The sequence below is a fragment of the Schistocerca gregaria genome, chromosome 2 (assembly GCF_023897955.1).
Source record: "Schistocerca gregaria isolate iqSchGreg1 chromosome 2, iqSchGreg1.2, whole genome shotgun sequence".
Taxonomy (NCBI): Eukaryota; Metazoa; Arthropoda; class Insecta; order Orthoptera; family Acrididae; genus Schistocerca; species Schistocerca gregaria.
Genome location: NC_064921.1, coordinates 62,427,984 through 62,443,563, shown reverse-complemented (window position 1 = coordinate 62,443,563; position 15,580 = coordinate 62,427,984). Strand labels below are relative to the sequence as shown.

Sequence of the window (15,580 nt, the reverse complement as noted above, 5' to 3'; positions counted from 1 at the left end):
CTGGTGCAACATTTAATGGCAGTCAATGTCTAGAGAAAAATTGCAATTCTATGACATGTTCCAGAACATCAATTTGAAAGTTCTTCACACTATAAGATAGAACTGAAAAAAAAAAAAATTATTTTACAGGGTATCTGCGTACAGGCTTTCAATATAATCTTCATTTATGCTTATAACAGCTTCCCAATGACTTTGGCAACTTCTGGAGTTTGTTTGGGGCACCTTCATTGTTGGGCACTCTGATTATTCGGGTCACCTCATTAATTGTATCAAAATGTTTTCCATGGAGTTGTTCCTTCAATTTGGGAAACAAATCAAAATCCTGTGGGGTCATATCCTGACTGTATGGTGGGTTGGGAAGTATTTTCCACTCATACCTGTTTAGCATTTCTCTCAATGGTACGATAATATGCAGTCTTGCATTATTTTACAAAAGGAGAACACCAACTGCAAGCATATCATGCCTTCTTTGATGAATTTTCAAAAGCAAAACATTTTGCAGGAACAGTTTGTAGTATGTGGCTGTTACGTGTGTTCCCTGGGGCACTCTTGTTTGTAGTTATGACTCCATTCATGTCATACACACACATCATCATCAGTTTCACCTTCAGTTGTTGGCAGTGGAATTTTTCAGGTGTGGAGAGTTGGAATTTTTCCACTGTGATGACTGACACTTCAGTTCTGGCTCAAAATCTCATATCCAGACTTCATCAAGTGCAACAATTGTTTCCAGAAACTGGTCTCCTCCTGTTCGATAACACTGAAGTAATTCTTTCGCGATTCTTGTGACGTGCATCCTGCTCTTCACTCAGACCTTGCAGAACCCATCTTGCAGCAAAATTTCTCATCTTTCAGTTATGGTCTGTAAACTGAAGTGACAGACATTCTGGCGATTCCCTCACACAATTTTCATTGACCCTCTCTCAGAACACCACTAACAATAACCTGATAGGTGTAGTCTGTTGCAGTTGATGGTCTTCCACTTCTTGGGTCATCTGCAGCACTTACCTGAGCTTCATAGAAGTTAGCAAGCCAACATGATTCTGTACTAGATCCATTACACTGTTTGTTCACAACTCTCAAAGAGTTGTAAATTTCAGTTTGTTTGTTGGTTGGATTGGAGAAAGGGACCAAACTACGCAGTCATCAGTCCCTCCGACCTTGGAATAACTAAAACCGATAAAACCTCACACTATAAGAGAGAATTATAATGGCCATAAAATTACCAATGATTGACAGCGAAGGAAGGAAGAAGACGGAAGAAGAGAGGTTGGTTGGTTGGTTGGTATAAAAGAGGGGAGAAGGGACCAAACTACGAGGTCACTGGTCCCTTGTTCCTAATAAAATGATGCCACAAGTGAGAGAATAAAACAGACGAGACATATAACACAAAATGGAAAGAAAGGAAAAACCACAAGAATGAAGGAAAGACAACAAACACTACAAGGAACAAAAGAGGACAAGAAAACAACAGAGAGACACTAGAAACAGAAGAGTGTAAAACAAGAAAGCAGGGAATAAAAAGTAAAAGTCAGCCACTCTGCAACACATTAAAACCTCCATTCTAAAAGCAATAGGGTGGAGGACACAGAGGGACAAAGGACATGTGCTCAAACTTAGATCAAATGATAAAACCAAACCCACCCCCACGAATAAAACATAAAACTAAATCAGCCAATCAGGCGTTGTCAGATAAAATGAATGGCAAGTCCCGTAACCCGAGATTTCGTTGCTGGGCAGTCTAAGTGGGACAGATCACCAGAATATGGGCCACTGTCAACTGGAATTTTGGTTGGGTTCTTTCGACATAGGGATTCGATTTTGATGTAGGAATGCTGATCGCTATGTGTAATCTGACTCAACTTGGTTTCAGCTTCCATTCTAAAAAGAATTACTAAGGACACAGCCACACAAACCAGCAAACACATAGATGATCATCATGCCTGAAGTCTCACTCACAACTGACATGAATTGCAACTTTATCACACCACTGTAATGGTGGCATGCGCAGTGTGCGGAACTTTTGAAATGGCCCTTGTATAAAACAGCCTGTTTACAGTTTTTTTTGAAGACACTAAATGATCTCATTATTGAACACTGGATGATATAGCCTGAGTAATTTGTGCACTATGAGTTTCACTGCCTCAAGGCACATACAGTTTCTAACTTTAACACTTAACTTTGAGTGTTCAACCTCTAATGTACAATACTGAAAATCAAATGTTTTGGCCCTGGAAGCCATTAGATGGGTAACCTGGAACTGGGACTGTGCACCATTTGGTAATACAGATTTACTATGCCTCTGATGATGGGGCAACTTGAGGACAGTTTGTCTTTACAGGTAATGTGTTTTATACAACTCATACCAATGTTATGCCAACGATGAAAAACTTTATTGTTGCAAGGGGAAAAGTTGGTGACAAAGACATATCTCCCTATAGCTTCCTTTCTGTTTGTCAGCCACCATCTTATAATTCTTCAGTGCAGGTCACCATCTGCAAAAAAAAAGATAGGAAATTGATAGAGAAGTCACAGCTTATCAAGGAAAGGGAGACTAAACTTTCATTGCTATTTTTAAATGAAATTTAGTAATATTTCCTTACAGTCTGCTTTCACATTTGCTACAACAACTTTATTAAGGATGAGAGCTATATTATATGTAGCCATGATGGTCTTGCAAACAGAGCACAAGATTAAAGCCCTGGAGATCCCAGGTTCAAACACGGATAGGGGTGGGGGCTTTTCCTTGCTCCAGTCCTCTGTCTGTTTTACCTGTTCCACAAGGCATCTAACTGCCATCCAACTGCCTGTCAGTCCTGTGTGTATTAGGCCAAAAGTTTATGCCTGGTGGGACAATCTCATGAGTGGGAAGAAAAAAGATTAATGAGAAGGGTAATGGCATTGTGGAGTTGGTTTAATGTGCCAAGTACTAACAACGTATAAGTATTAGCTCTCATATCATGTGGAACTGTAGAATCTGAAGTAACTGTGAGGCAAATGAAGTGAGTCTGAGCTTTACCAAAGTGTATAAGTGTGTGGTTCCCGACATGGGTGATTAATATGATAATGGGTGTTGTTCAAGGGCTGTGGGAGCAACAATCTGTGCTGGCGTAAACTGGTCCCAGCACACCACATGGAATAGAGGCAAAAAAACAGACTCGCTGGAAACACGCTGCCAATGCCCTCTTGGCCACCAGGTTAGTCCAAGTCTGTTACACCATGTGAGTTCCAGCATGTCATCAAGATGGATCTGCAGTCACAGCCTCTAGCTTAAAATCAGGCACCACATAGCGAACACAACAGTGTTCAAAGTCGACTTTGTACTTCAACAGCAGTGAGGCAAAAGTGGACTATATAGGAGAGGCCGTACCACTACATATGCAAGCTTAAGTTAAGTAGCTCTTTGTTTACGAATAAAGAACCCAGTTAATAATTGCATGCAGTATGTGTTCTAGAATGATGATACAGGCCACCAACCAACATCCTCTCCTTGCTTCCCACAGTACAGCTCCACAGAGATAACGAGACGACATCACCTAGTAATGAGGATTCAACAAAATCAATACTTGACAGTGCACCATGTGTAGTGTATCTTTATAAAACTAAATTCTTTGAATATGTTGTCAGAAAGGATTTGCTGATGATTCACATGTGCTTCTGTATCAGTTGTGCTAATAAAGGCAATTTTTGCTATACAATATCTGTGTACACACTGTTTACATAGTACGAATGCTCCTACAAGGCCACGGATCCTGAGCCAAACATGCAGGGAAGTACATGTGCTACTGATTGTGGCATCATGCAGAAGGGAACTGCAAATGATGACGTAATTGTAGAGACTCTGGGACTGTATGTGAAGCTGTTGATGTTGATGTTGATAGTTATGTTGCAGATGATGTGGGAGAAATGGTTCAGACACATACATTTCCTCAGAAGCAGGGTAAGAGGAGATGTGTTTGTAAAGTTAATGACAGAGCTGAAACGGTGGAATATTTTAAGGTGTGTAAAAAAGGTTTGTAGTATTAAAGTAACAGAAGTGCTAAGTCTCCGCCTTTAAGAGTGAACTGCTGATGCATGTAGCAAGCTACTGACAATGCAGCCGCAGTTTAACATGTATGATGTGAGTAATATAGAAAGGGTACAAGACAAACCTGAGAGTACACTTGCTCTGTGAACATCATGCCAACATTAACCTTCTGTGATGCAAAGTGAAGCCTGAAGGGAGAACATTCAAGCTAGAGGCAACTGCCGCCAATGGAGTACTGTTACTAGATTTATCTGTCTTAAGGGAAAAATTGATTAAACTGCAAGAAAACATGTTAAGATTTTATTTGTATGCCACTGGGCACTAGGAAGTTGCTTCGGGGGAGCAGGTGCATCAGAAAGCCACGCAATTTGAGACAAATTCACTCTGTGATTAACCCTACAGTGAGAGAGACAAATGGGACTACATATCAATGTGGTATGTGGTTCATGTGTGGGGATGGGTTTGAGAATGTATTTTCTAGGAAATGATAAGAGGAGATGTTGCAGTCACAGGGATAAAGTTCCAAATGATGTTCTAAACAACTGTTCAAAAAACTGCTGGATAGAGAGAAAAGAGGTACCAAACATCAGAGTTTAATGGGGCAGATCATGTGCTGTTACAGATGACTTGTTCAGGATAATTTATTAAGAGAGAAAAAGTTTTTCAGTGACATTCTTAGTTTGTGAATGAAAAATAAAAAAAGAAATTTTATGGACATGTACACAGTGACGGGAACTGTGATAAGAGATACATTTCGTTGTGTGTTAGATGTGCAATGCTAAAGAGAAGGATGTGGGGACCCTGAGAAATGTGTGAAAGGTTAAGCAACACATGAAAATTCCAAGGTGACACATCCAAATGTGTAGCATTAGGTAACAACAGCAGTTGCAAGTTGTGCTGATTAGGATAATTATGGAGCAAACAAACTTGGAGCCAAAGGTAGAGTAAATTCTCAGCCTCTGAGCCATGCAGTTCAAACCACCAAGTTCTCAAGCATAGAAACTTGTAAATTTTGTATATTGTTGTCCATGTATACTGAGCTTTGTTCCAGACCAGTCTACGGTAGACCTGGGACCAGTCTTCCAGATGATGGATGTAATGTTGCCCCACCATAATTGTTTGGGCTTTACTGCAGCAATCAGCAGTTCACCCGCAACAGTTGAAGACAGCCAGCAGGTGTAAAGTGTCAGTATTCTGGTTGTAGTAAAAGTCAGTTTATTGAACACAAAATGGACTAAGAGGACAAGCTGAGCAGTTGCAACATCACCATGACACAGATTTGTTACCCCAAATGCGACTGGAACAGTGGGTCATGAATCAGTATAAATAACCATTAATTTTAGCAGAGGCATCAGCAGTCCATAAGTGCTTACAAGGATGAGGAGACTATGCCAGGTGCCCTTGGACTTTGTGCTTGTCCACTGGTGGGCTACCACCTTGTCCATTCCCATAGTGACCAAACTACCATCTTGGAGGGCAGCAGGTGCCATGCACTCTCACTCGCAAGACAGATTCAATCCCTGGAGGCTGGCATCCTCTGCAAGCCAGCAGCCGTAAGTGCTCTGTCTACAAGTGGCTTTGTGATGCTAACTGGGGTGGATGCCATTGTGTAAGATGCTGGAGTCAGCATTCCTGGGCACCAATGTCACAGCCTGGAGGCTATCAGCTCACTCACATGCTGTGAGGGGGTGAGGCCACTGTCTCCACTGAGACACCCCATGTATTACTGAAACATTTTGACTTTTGATGCTGTTTGTCTATTCTGTCAACAGCTCACTCCCTCTCCAGAACCAGTCCCGCAAAGAAGTGGCCCTACATCCCAGCCCCACAAGTTGTGTCCTATATTTGAGGTGTTCTCAAGTTATCTTTTAGCTTGATAATGATGCAAGACTGGATGTTTCCTGTGACGCCCTGACCTAACTCAATAGAAGTGGTGTTTGACTGCTGCCCTGGCCAGTATGTTCTCCAAATGTCTTGCCCAATAACATGTCATCATGGGTTACCGAGAGAATGGCACCGCATCACTTGCGAACCACTACAATTGATGAAGTCGATGTAGTGGCCTGAGTTGCTGACCACTACACTGTCACACAGGGATAATAGGATGGCCACCTGGCTGTCAATATTTCAAATACGGTTGTGACCTCATCGAGCGGGTAACAACAGCTAGGTGCCAAAGGCTAAATGACTTTACTGACAACTCATTCTATACAGCAAAGATGGCAGGTGTTCACAGTCAGGAACTGTCGAGGCAACAGAATGTGACGTCAGCCACACTGTTGCCTTAATGGGACTGCAGCTAGCAGCAGCCTTGCAGAATCAATAGTGCCATCTCAGCCTGCCACAGAAAGGCATCAACTCACATGTACTGTTGGCAGACCGAATGGCAGCAAACCAGGGCTGGTGTGACATGGGATGAACCCACAATCTCTGGAGATGACGGAATGCTGAAGGCTGGCAATCACAGTGGACCCTGTTCAAAGCCTGAGAGCATCGGGCTAACTGAATCTAGTGGGCTTATGGCCTGTGACTGCATCTAGTACCCAATGCAGTTGGAGTGGGCAGTCGCCTGGCACTGAGGGTGCATCAGTGATGCGGCTGGAACTGAACTCAGGATCGGAATGGAGGCACAGAACGAAATCAACAGTGATCCAGCCAGAAGCCTGTACTAGTCAGAACAGGAGAGGTCTGATGCCAGCTGGCTGAGAGAACAACCCCTCACCCCCCTTCAAGTTATCTTGGGCTGGGCTGGGCTGGAGACTCAGATATACTTGCACGATTTATGTCACGTCCACCTGAAAAGTGCTGCCCAAGCATTGCATGCAGAACAGGCCGCTGTACTCTCTGCTTTGCAAAATTATCAGCATATTTTCAGACTAACCTACACTAAAAACATTACCACACTACATTTTCCTTGAACACAAAAATAATTTTAACATATTCCCTAATCACATACTTTAACTACAGCAAGTGTCTTCTTTATATTCCTACGCAAGCCTCGTCCACAAATGCAACATCATCTATAATTAGAATCCCAAAATTTCTAAATGCATTCAAACACAGATATAACCATAACATATACAAGCACATGTTCAGGAGAAGAGATTTTACTGCAAGTGGATTGCTGTTGAACTGATAGTGTTGTTATTACTAGAAGTCTCTTAATCACAACTATGAAGTATCATTTTCTGCTCTTTGCTTCACTATGATCAATGTGCGTGTGTTCCACACTGTACAGGGAACAAAAGGATGGAGAAAAGATATCTGTGTTCAAATTTCCAAGTGATTCTGAACTGAGGAAGAAGTGGACTCATGCTATTCAACAAGTGAACTTCATTCTACCAGAACTTTGTGTGGTACGAATTATTCAGCTACATTGATGATACAGAAAGCAAAGTTAATTTCAGAGCATATGGGTGGTAAGCAACAAATTATGGTACACTACAAAATAATATCCCCAGTAAGCATTTTGACTATTTTCACTTATCTTAAATTCATTAATAAATTATTGACCTTTCTTGCCTCAGCTCATAAACTCTACTTTAGATTATCATATTTATAAACTTTGGGTGTTCATATCAGCTAATGTTTAAGTAATTACCAAACAAATACTGTATGGTATGTATCCTTAAAAAAGCTAGCTTTCAACTTGATACAATGAAGACTGAAATATATATAAGTTAATGACAATATTATGCAAAGGATAGCTTGCTACTCACACCACACAGCTGAGAAGCAGAGTTGAAGATAGGCACAAAAAAATAAAAAAATAAAAAATGTCGAACCAGTAAGCTTTTAGCCAAAAAGGGCTTCCTTGATGTATCTATTCTGTCTTCCCTTAACTTTTTTGTTAGCTGTTGTTTGCTATGGACAACTGTGCATTTTACGAAGAATTGTGTGGAAAATACAGTAAATACCCAGGCAGTTTTCATATTTATCTACTGTGCTGTAATAACAGAAACAACAATAACTTTACAATTACATAGTTAATTATCAAAAAGAAAGAGAAAGACATTTCTACAAGGAAGCAGGGAGTGATTTTGGAACTCATAGCTGAAGGATGCTCCAACAGGGAAGATGCTAGGAAATTATCAATTGAACACAAAGCCGTGGGAAATGTATTGAAGAAACAAGCTGAAACTGGATACAGAAATCTGAGGTAAAAGGGAGGTCAGACAAAAATCTGCAGTCCCAGACTGTGCAGGGCAATGGAAACGATAGCAACGCACAACAGAAACTGAGTACAAAGCAGACTGATGTGAAGTTGATATCCTGAACGCGTGCTCAATCTTAAACGCATACAGTGTTAAGATGCATTTCTGATCTCAACCTTACAAAAAAACAACCTGCAAAGAAAGCCCACCTAACAAAAATGCATGGTGAAGAAAGAATGAAGTTTCTGAATCTTTATCGATACTGGACATCTGAGGACTGGAAAAAAGAGTGATTTTTTTGGATGAGAAGAAATTTAATGTGCGTTGCAATGACGGTGGTCTGAAATTGTGGATGGAGCTAGGAGGGGAACTGAAGAACGATTGTGTTGTGGAAATGGAGAAGTTCAGTAAAGTATAATGCTAGGCGCCGAGCGGTGACCCCTCCAGTTTACAGGATGCTGGGAAATGACTGCGGACACGTCAGAAATGCCAAAGAAACATTATTAATTCATGACACCTTGATTCCTGCCGAGTACAATGTGGCCCGCGTAACACAGGCTGGCTGAGCTTGGTGATATCAACGACCTTCCCTGAGCCCTCGCTGACTCGGAGCAATGACACCGGCTCCAGGCCGCACCAGTCTTGCTAGCATAGGGCCGCTTGCTGTGACGTAGCGGAGGATTGTCTTTACTTCGGCTGTGCATGGCTGAAACAGTCTGTCAAATCTTCCGTAGACATTACCACATGATCACTCCTCCGTCTTAACACTAACAACACTTCCTGAGTTCGCACTTGCACCCACTTCCCAAGTGCACCCCATCTAATTGTATACGGGTGTACTGTATAACACTGGTACCGCGAATTGATACCCATTACTGGTATTTGCACTTCTACGTGTATACTCGCCTGATCTGTAATTACTCTCACTTTAGACATGCAATAGAATAACGGTAAATTCCGCTTCGCCGGAGGCAAGACATGACGCACTCCTTCACTGATTCGACATGTGCATCATCCACCCTGTCTGCTGATGTCCTCAATAAAGTTGCTACTTGTATTTTCCTGTCTATTCGGCTCAATCTCGCCTGTACAGTCTCTATATCCCCATTCAACACTTTCCTGGTATTTGCTGCATACCGTTCCAGGTCTGACGTCAACTCCCACATTGTTCTAGTGACATTCAATATCCCCTGCTCCATGTTATCTAGACGTGTCATGTGCCAATCCACTTTCGACTTTGTCTCCTCCGCCAACTCCTGCACATCCCCCACCGTACTATTTAAGCTCCTTGTATCTTCCTCGTCCGCAGTTCCAAACACTGTTTTCAGCAATTTTCCCCCTGCATCCAACCACCCTCGTTTCCTGCGAACGAGCCTTTGCAGGACCACTTCGTTACTTGTTGCAGCTGCCTTCTCAGCTTTTCGTATGAGAGCTTCAATTCCTGATACTCGTTCTGTATGTCTTGAAACAAACCCTCCTTCTCCGTGGCCGCCAGTAGCGCCGTAAACCTATCCTGTAGTGTCCGTACATCATTCCTCACTCCCCATATATTATATGGTAATACAATTGTCCACCTGCGGCTTGACAATACCACATCTAATTGTCTTGCAAACAAAATTCCCTTATTTAGTGGTTGCACCTGCACCACCTGTCTTCTGCAACAGTGTAGCAGTGCCAGACTGACGAAAAGTTTCCTGGGCCACATCCTGGCACGGCATCTGAAGGAAAAGGAAGCCATGTCAATCGCTCCCTTCCTTACCACGTCTAAAACACACAAATGACAAGTAAAAACTACACATACCCTATTACCTAAGAACAATAAATACGACATGTTCCTCCCCGAGGACACTTAAACTACTTATCCCTAAACCTAAGTGTGTAATGAACGTTCCTCTGCTGTTCTTTTAGCTTCGGTATCCTCACACCCTTTGTTACTGCTGGAGAAATCCGCGATAACGCATCCACTGTGCCCTTAAATGGCTTAATCCTACTCACATGAACTACTGACGACTTGGTTGGTAACTGCAACTTTACGTTCACTGGAGACACTATATCATTTACTTGGTACGGTCCAGAATATTTCGCCAAAAACTTCGTTTTACCCTTCAGAACATAAGGATTAGCCAACAATACCCACTGATCAATTCAGTATTGCGGCAGTTTACCTGTTCTTTGCCCAATACTCTCTTGTTTCTCCAAAGGTTTAGTATTAGCATGCCGTACCCTTTGCCAAATCTCTCTCAATTTCTTGGCGAAATTCTTCACTGACTCATCTTGTGAACCTACCTGAGGTTTGAGCACATCAAATGGTGATGGCATTTTCAAACCATAAATTACCTCTACAGAGAGAGCCCCGTTCCTGTATGAACTTTTGCGTTATATGCGCTTGTCAACAGATTTAAATACATGTCCCAATCCGTGTGTTTTGAATTTACGTAATGACTAATCATCTTAACGAACGTCCTATGAATCCGTTCTGTTCGTCCATTCAACTGAGGATGAAATGGGCTTGTCCGCAATTTCTTAACTTTCAATAAACGGCATAACTGCTTCGTCAGCTCCGACATAAAGTTACTACCCTGATCTGTAATTACATATCAGGCACACCATACTTCAGCAACTAGTTATTTACTAAGGCTTGGGCAACAGTGCTTGTCTTCTGATCTGGAATAGCTACCATTACCAGGTATCGGGAAAAATGATCTAATATTGTTAATACATATTGATTACCCGCTTGGGTCTTGTTAAATGCTCCGATTACGTCTAAGCCGATGAATGCGAACAGACGATCCGCTTCAGGTAGTCTATGTAACTGAATTTTCTGATGACTTAAATCTGCTCTCTGTGCACACAGTATACAATTTTACACATACTGCTCTACATCATTGCGAGGTGCCTTCCACCAAAACCTTTCAGCTACCCGTCTATCAGTCGTTCTTTTACCACCAAGGCCCGACAATATACGGTCGTGCGCTTGTTTCAACACTTCTTCCCTCAGCGACTCCGGTACTACGACGCGTAGTCCGCACTTCGTCTTCCTGCAAAGCAACCCATCCTGCATTTCAAACTGTGGTTGCGTTCGGAACAATTGACACTCTCTGTCAGTGGCTTGCACCTTTATCCACTCCTTCTCACTTATGCCCACAACTTGTATGGCTGCTATTTTTCTACTAAGCGCATCTGCATTCGTATGTTTTAGCCCTGGTTTGAATTACCTCTTAGTCAAATTCTTAGTTCCAGTGCCCATCTTGTTAAACGATTTGAAGGAGCTTTCAACCCAACAACCACTTCAATGCTGCGTGATCTGTAATCACCTTGAACTTACGCCCATATAAATAACAGCGAAAATACGAGATACCATAAATCACTGCTAACATTTCTTTCTCTGTAGTTGAATAATTCTTCTCTGCCTTATTCAGTTGCCTGGAAGCATAAGCCACTGGATGTTCCTGTCCATTAACCCTCCGAGAAAGAATACAACCTACAGCAATATTACTAGCATCACAAGATAGTATGATTTCTTGTTCGAAATCAGGGAGTATCAACGCTGGGTCTGATGTTAGTATCTGTTTGAGCTTCTCGAATGCCTCCTGACACTGTGCTTTACCATTCAAACTTAACACCTTTCTTTAACAATCTTGTTAATGGATGTGCAACTTCCACAAACCCCTTTACATATCGTCTGTAGTAATTACATAAACCGACATATTGCTGAAATTGTTTAGTGGTCTGTGGTACTGGAAAACCACGCACAGCTGACATTAGACGAGGATCCATTCTTATCCCGTCCTGACTGATAATATGCCCAAGATAAGTCACTTGCGTCTGAACAAACTGACATTTCTCGACATTAATCTAACATTTGGCGCTTTTAGCCTGCTAAATACTTCGTTCAGTCGTTTCATATGCTCTTCTAGATTACGCGAAAAAGTAACAATATCATCGAGGTATGTCATAGCAATCTTTGGTTTCAGTCCCTGAAGCACACCATCTAACAGACGCTGGAAAGTAGTAGGACCGTTTTTCAAGCCAAATGGTATTCTGTGATACTGAAAGTGACCAAGGCCTGTTGTAAAGGCCGTCTTCAGTCATTCCTCGGGACTTATTTCTATCTGATGGTACCCACTCTTTAGATCTAGTGTTGAAAAATATTTACACCGACCTAGGTTGTCCAATGTTTTCATGATATTCGGTATTGGATACGCATCTGTTACAGTTTGTGGGTTAAAAAAACGATAGTCACAGTGAAACCTATACTTTTTAGTACCATCCAATGACTTCTTAGGAACGACCACTATGTTGGTAGACCATGGGCTTTCACTGTACCGTCCCTTAGCTGTTGATTAATAAATTCTTCCACTAGTGGTTGTAGGTGTTTCGCTATCCCGATGGTTTTCTATAGACCGGCAGACTATCGCTAGTCGGTATACGGTGCTGTGTAATAGGAGTTGCTGGCAATGGACCTTCTGAATTAAACAAATCTAAATACTCTAATAACAAAGATTCCATAGCTTTCCGATCACCATTCTCCAAATGGCGAATCTTATCACGTAGTACAGACGTTATAATCACCTTGGGATTCACCTATATCCTCTTCGTCGAGTATTTCCAAACCCTTTGGGAGATCCACTTCATTTGCCCCAAAATTATCCACACTGACCGGGATCATCAGCTTCCCATTTATATCCGTTACACGCGCAACGCTCCTCCTAATAAAACAATGCATTTCATCCAATGCTTCATTGCTCTGCAGTGGCTCCACCACACATAGTCTCTGCTGCGGTACATCAGTACCTACTTACAACCAAACTAACTTCCCTGTACCCGAAGGCACTTTGACATGCGTAATCACCTTTAATACCCTTGTACACGGCTCAATTGGTGACATCTTAGCAACGGATGCACCTCGCGATGTAGAAACATATACAGCTGTTGTACCCTTTGAAAACAAGTTTTCACTAAGTTCCACTGCACATTGTGAAAGACTAATTTTGGCATGGTGTTTATCGAGGAAGTCCAGTCCGAGAATCACAGAATACCCTTGTCCCACAGTTGCCAACACTTCCATTTGTTCTACGAACTCTACAGTTCCAATCTTAAAAACGAGCTGTGTTGTACCCAATGATTGCAACTCATTATTCCCTACTCCACGTAATCTATACCTAGGAGTACCTAATCTTCTTCTACCCAAGAGGTCTAGACTAGCAACAGATACATGTGCCCCTGTATCAATCAAAAACTTACATCTGTTATTCCTTACAACACGCATCAAGCAACAATCCATCTCTGTACTTCTGTTTATTGGGAATGTCTTCCAACAGACAAATCACTCCCGTTCCCATTGAACGCTTTTTCCTGTTTATTCCCGTTACCATTCTGCTTACTACGAGACTCATTCGCCTTGTGACCGTAGCGTTCACAAGCATAGCACTGCGACTATCTGCATTGAGCCTTCACATGACCTTTCCTCCCACAACAGTAAAAATTGAGAGCAGCTACACTCACTTCAGTACTAACGGATCTTGTTTCCGGCATGATTTGTGGAAATTACCAACAACTTACTCTATACTGAATTTACTCCTCAGAACAATAATGACACTAGCTACTTAACTCCTTTGTGACAGTTGAGCACTACACACAAGAAGACAAACAAGACTCACAATGCACAAATAAACAAAATTAATCCTTCCGCCTTGTTATTGCCCAGCGACACGCACTACAATTGTGTGCTGCATGACCAAACCATCTACAAATTGAACAGTCTACTGGTACAAACTTCGTACATGGCTCCCCATGCCCCGTTAAATTACACACAGTACATCTGACTGGTACCAAGTACGTTTTCCAACTGTTTCCTTTAAAGTCAGATAAATCTGCTGTTTCCGCAGGACTTGCACAGTGCACTCCCAACAAAGAACGTGCATCCATAGTTATTAACAAACATAGCCTTGTGCACTTACCACAAGGCTGCGTAGAGTCGACAGTTTTGACCGCAACTCTGTGGTGGCGGTGTCGACGACTCCAGATACCAGATCAGCAGGCCAGTGCTGTAGTGGGCGGTTCGAACACATCTGATACCAAATCCGTAGGCGGTGGGCATAAGGACTTCAGACACCAAATCTGTAGGCGCCCTGGTGGTCCCGGTAACCTATGGCGGACTGGATACTGAGTGGTGACCTCCCCAGTTGACAGGATGCTAGGAAATGACTGTGGACACATCAGAAACACCAAAGAAACATTATTAATTCATGGCACCTTTATTCCTGCTGAGTACAATGTGGCCCGCGTAACACAGGCTGGCTGAGCTTGGTGATATCAACGACCTTCCCCGAGTCCTCGTTGGCTCGGTGCGATGACACCAGCTCCGGGCTGCAACAGTCTTGCTAGTGCAGCGCCACATGCTGTGATGTAGCGGTGGAATGCCCTAACCTCGGCCGGCTCGTCGGCAGACAGCAGGCCGCTGTGTGTAGGAGGCTCCGGGTTGGAGTCCCGGCGCTGTCGACACGAGAGGTGTATTTTGTAGTGCAGAGTGTACTCTATTCCACCCCGTCTTCTTCCCTGCTCCTCCTGGTAGCTTGTCTGCGGTGGACGGGCGGAATGGGCTGCAATCCCCTAGCGTCGTCGGCTCACCCAGTTGTGACGGCGGATGCACAGGGCCTAGGCCCCGCACAATCTTGACGACGGCTCACTCATGTGGTCAGCATTGGCGGCGAGCGAGTCTGCCATGATGTCTGCTAATCCTGGGTTGATGATTGACAGTGGCAGCGGAGAGGAGCAGAGCTGCTTACTGTCCCCTTACGTTGCTGCTGGATGGCCCGCCCTTACTGCAACATCTCCGTAATAAAGATTAACATGTCGATCATTGCACTGAGCGCTACGCAGCGTCCCAGTACACACCTAACTGCAAGTCTAACTACGATTGCCCTGTTGCTATCAAAGCTGGCGTATTTAAAGGAAGCACGAGCAACGTCCTGACGTCATGCTCATTTGTAATGAATGCATTTGTTCCACTTATACTGCTGATTTATCTGTCATACTCGCCCCTTAAGTGTTCTTGTGACAGAGTTACGTGTTGTTACGACAGACTTACAAGAAGTTATGAAATGAAGTACAGCTGACGCTATACCTCTGGCTTACACTCTACGAAAGTCTCTGTCTAACACAAACCCACGTGCTAAGAAATTCTCTCTCCTGTTGTGTGTAACCAGGCCACTGCCCCTGCGTGACGACACATTCCGATACATGTGCAATCCTCTTATCTCTTGGCTAACCTACTGCCTCTGGCTCTCAGCATAGGCAACAAAACTTTGACAATACTCCACATTTCCAACTCTTTACTATTCCGCGACACTACAGTTCTAAAGGAGGATGGAGAATTGAGATTTGTGTACATTCAATT

General features: G+C 42.9%; 1 long non-coding RNA gene across 1 annotated transcript; it reads right to left on the bottom strand.

The window, feature by feature from the left end:
* Positions 1 to 2,369: 2,369 nt before the first annotated feature.
* On the bottom strand, positions 2,370 to 10,537 carry LOC126336319 (uncharacterized). Its single transcript, XR_007564946.1, has 2 exons — positions 8,699 to 10,537; positions 2,370 to 2,495 (listed from the first exon to the last, which is right to left on the bottom strand). It is a non-coding gene; the product is annotated as an uncharacterized LOC126336319 (long non-coding RNA).
* Between the last annotated feature and the right edge of the window lie 5,043 nt (positions 10,538 to 15,580).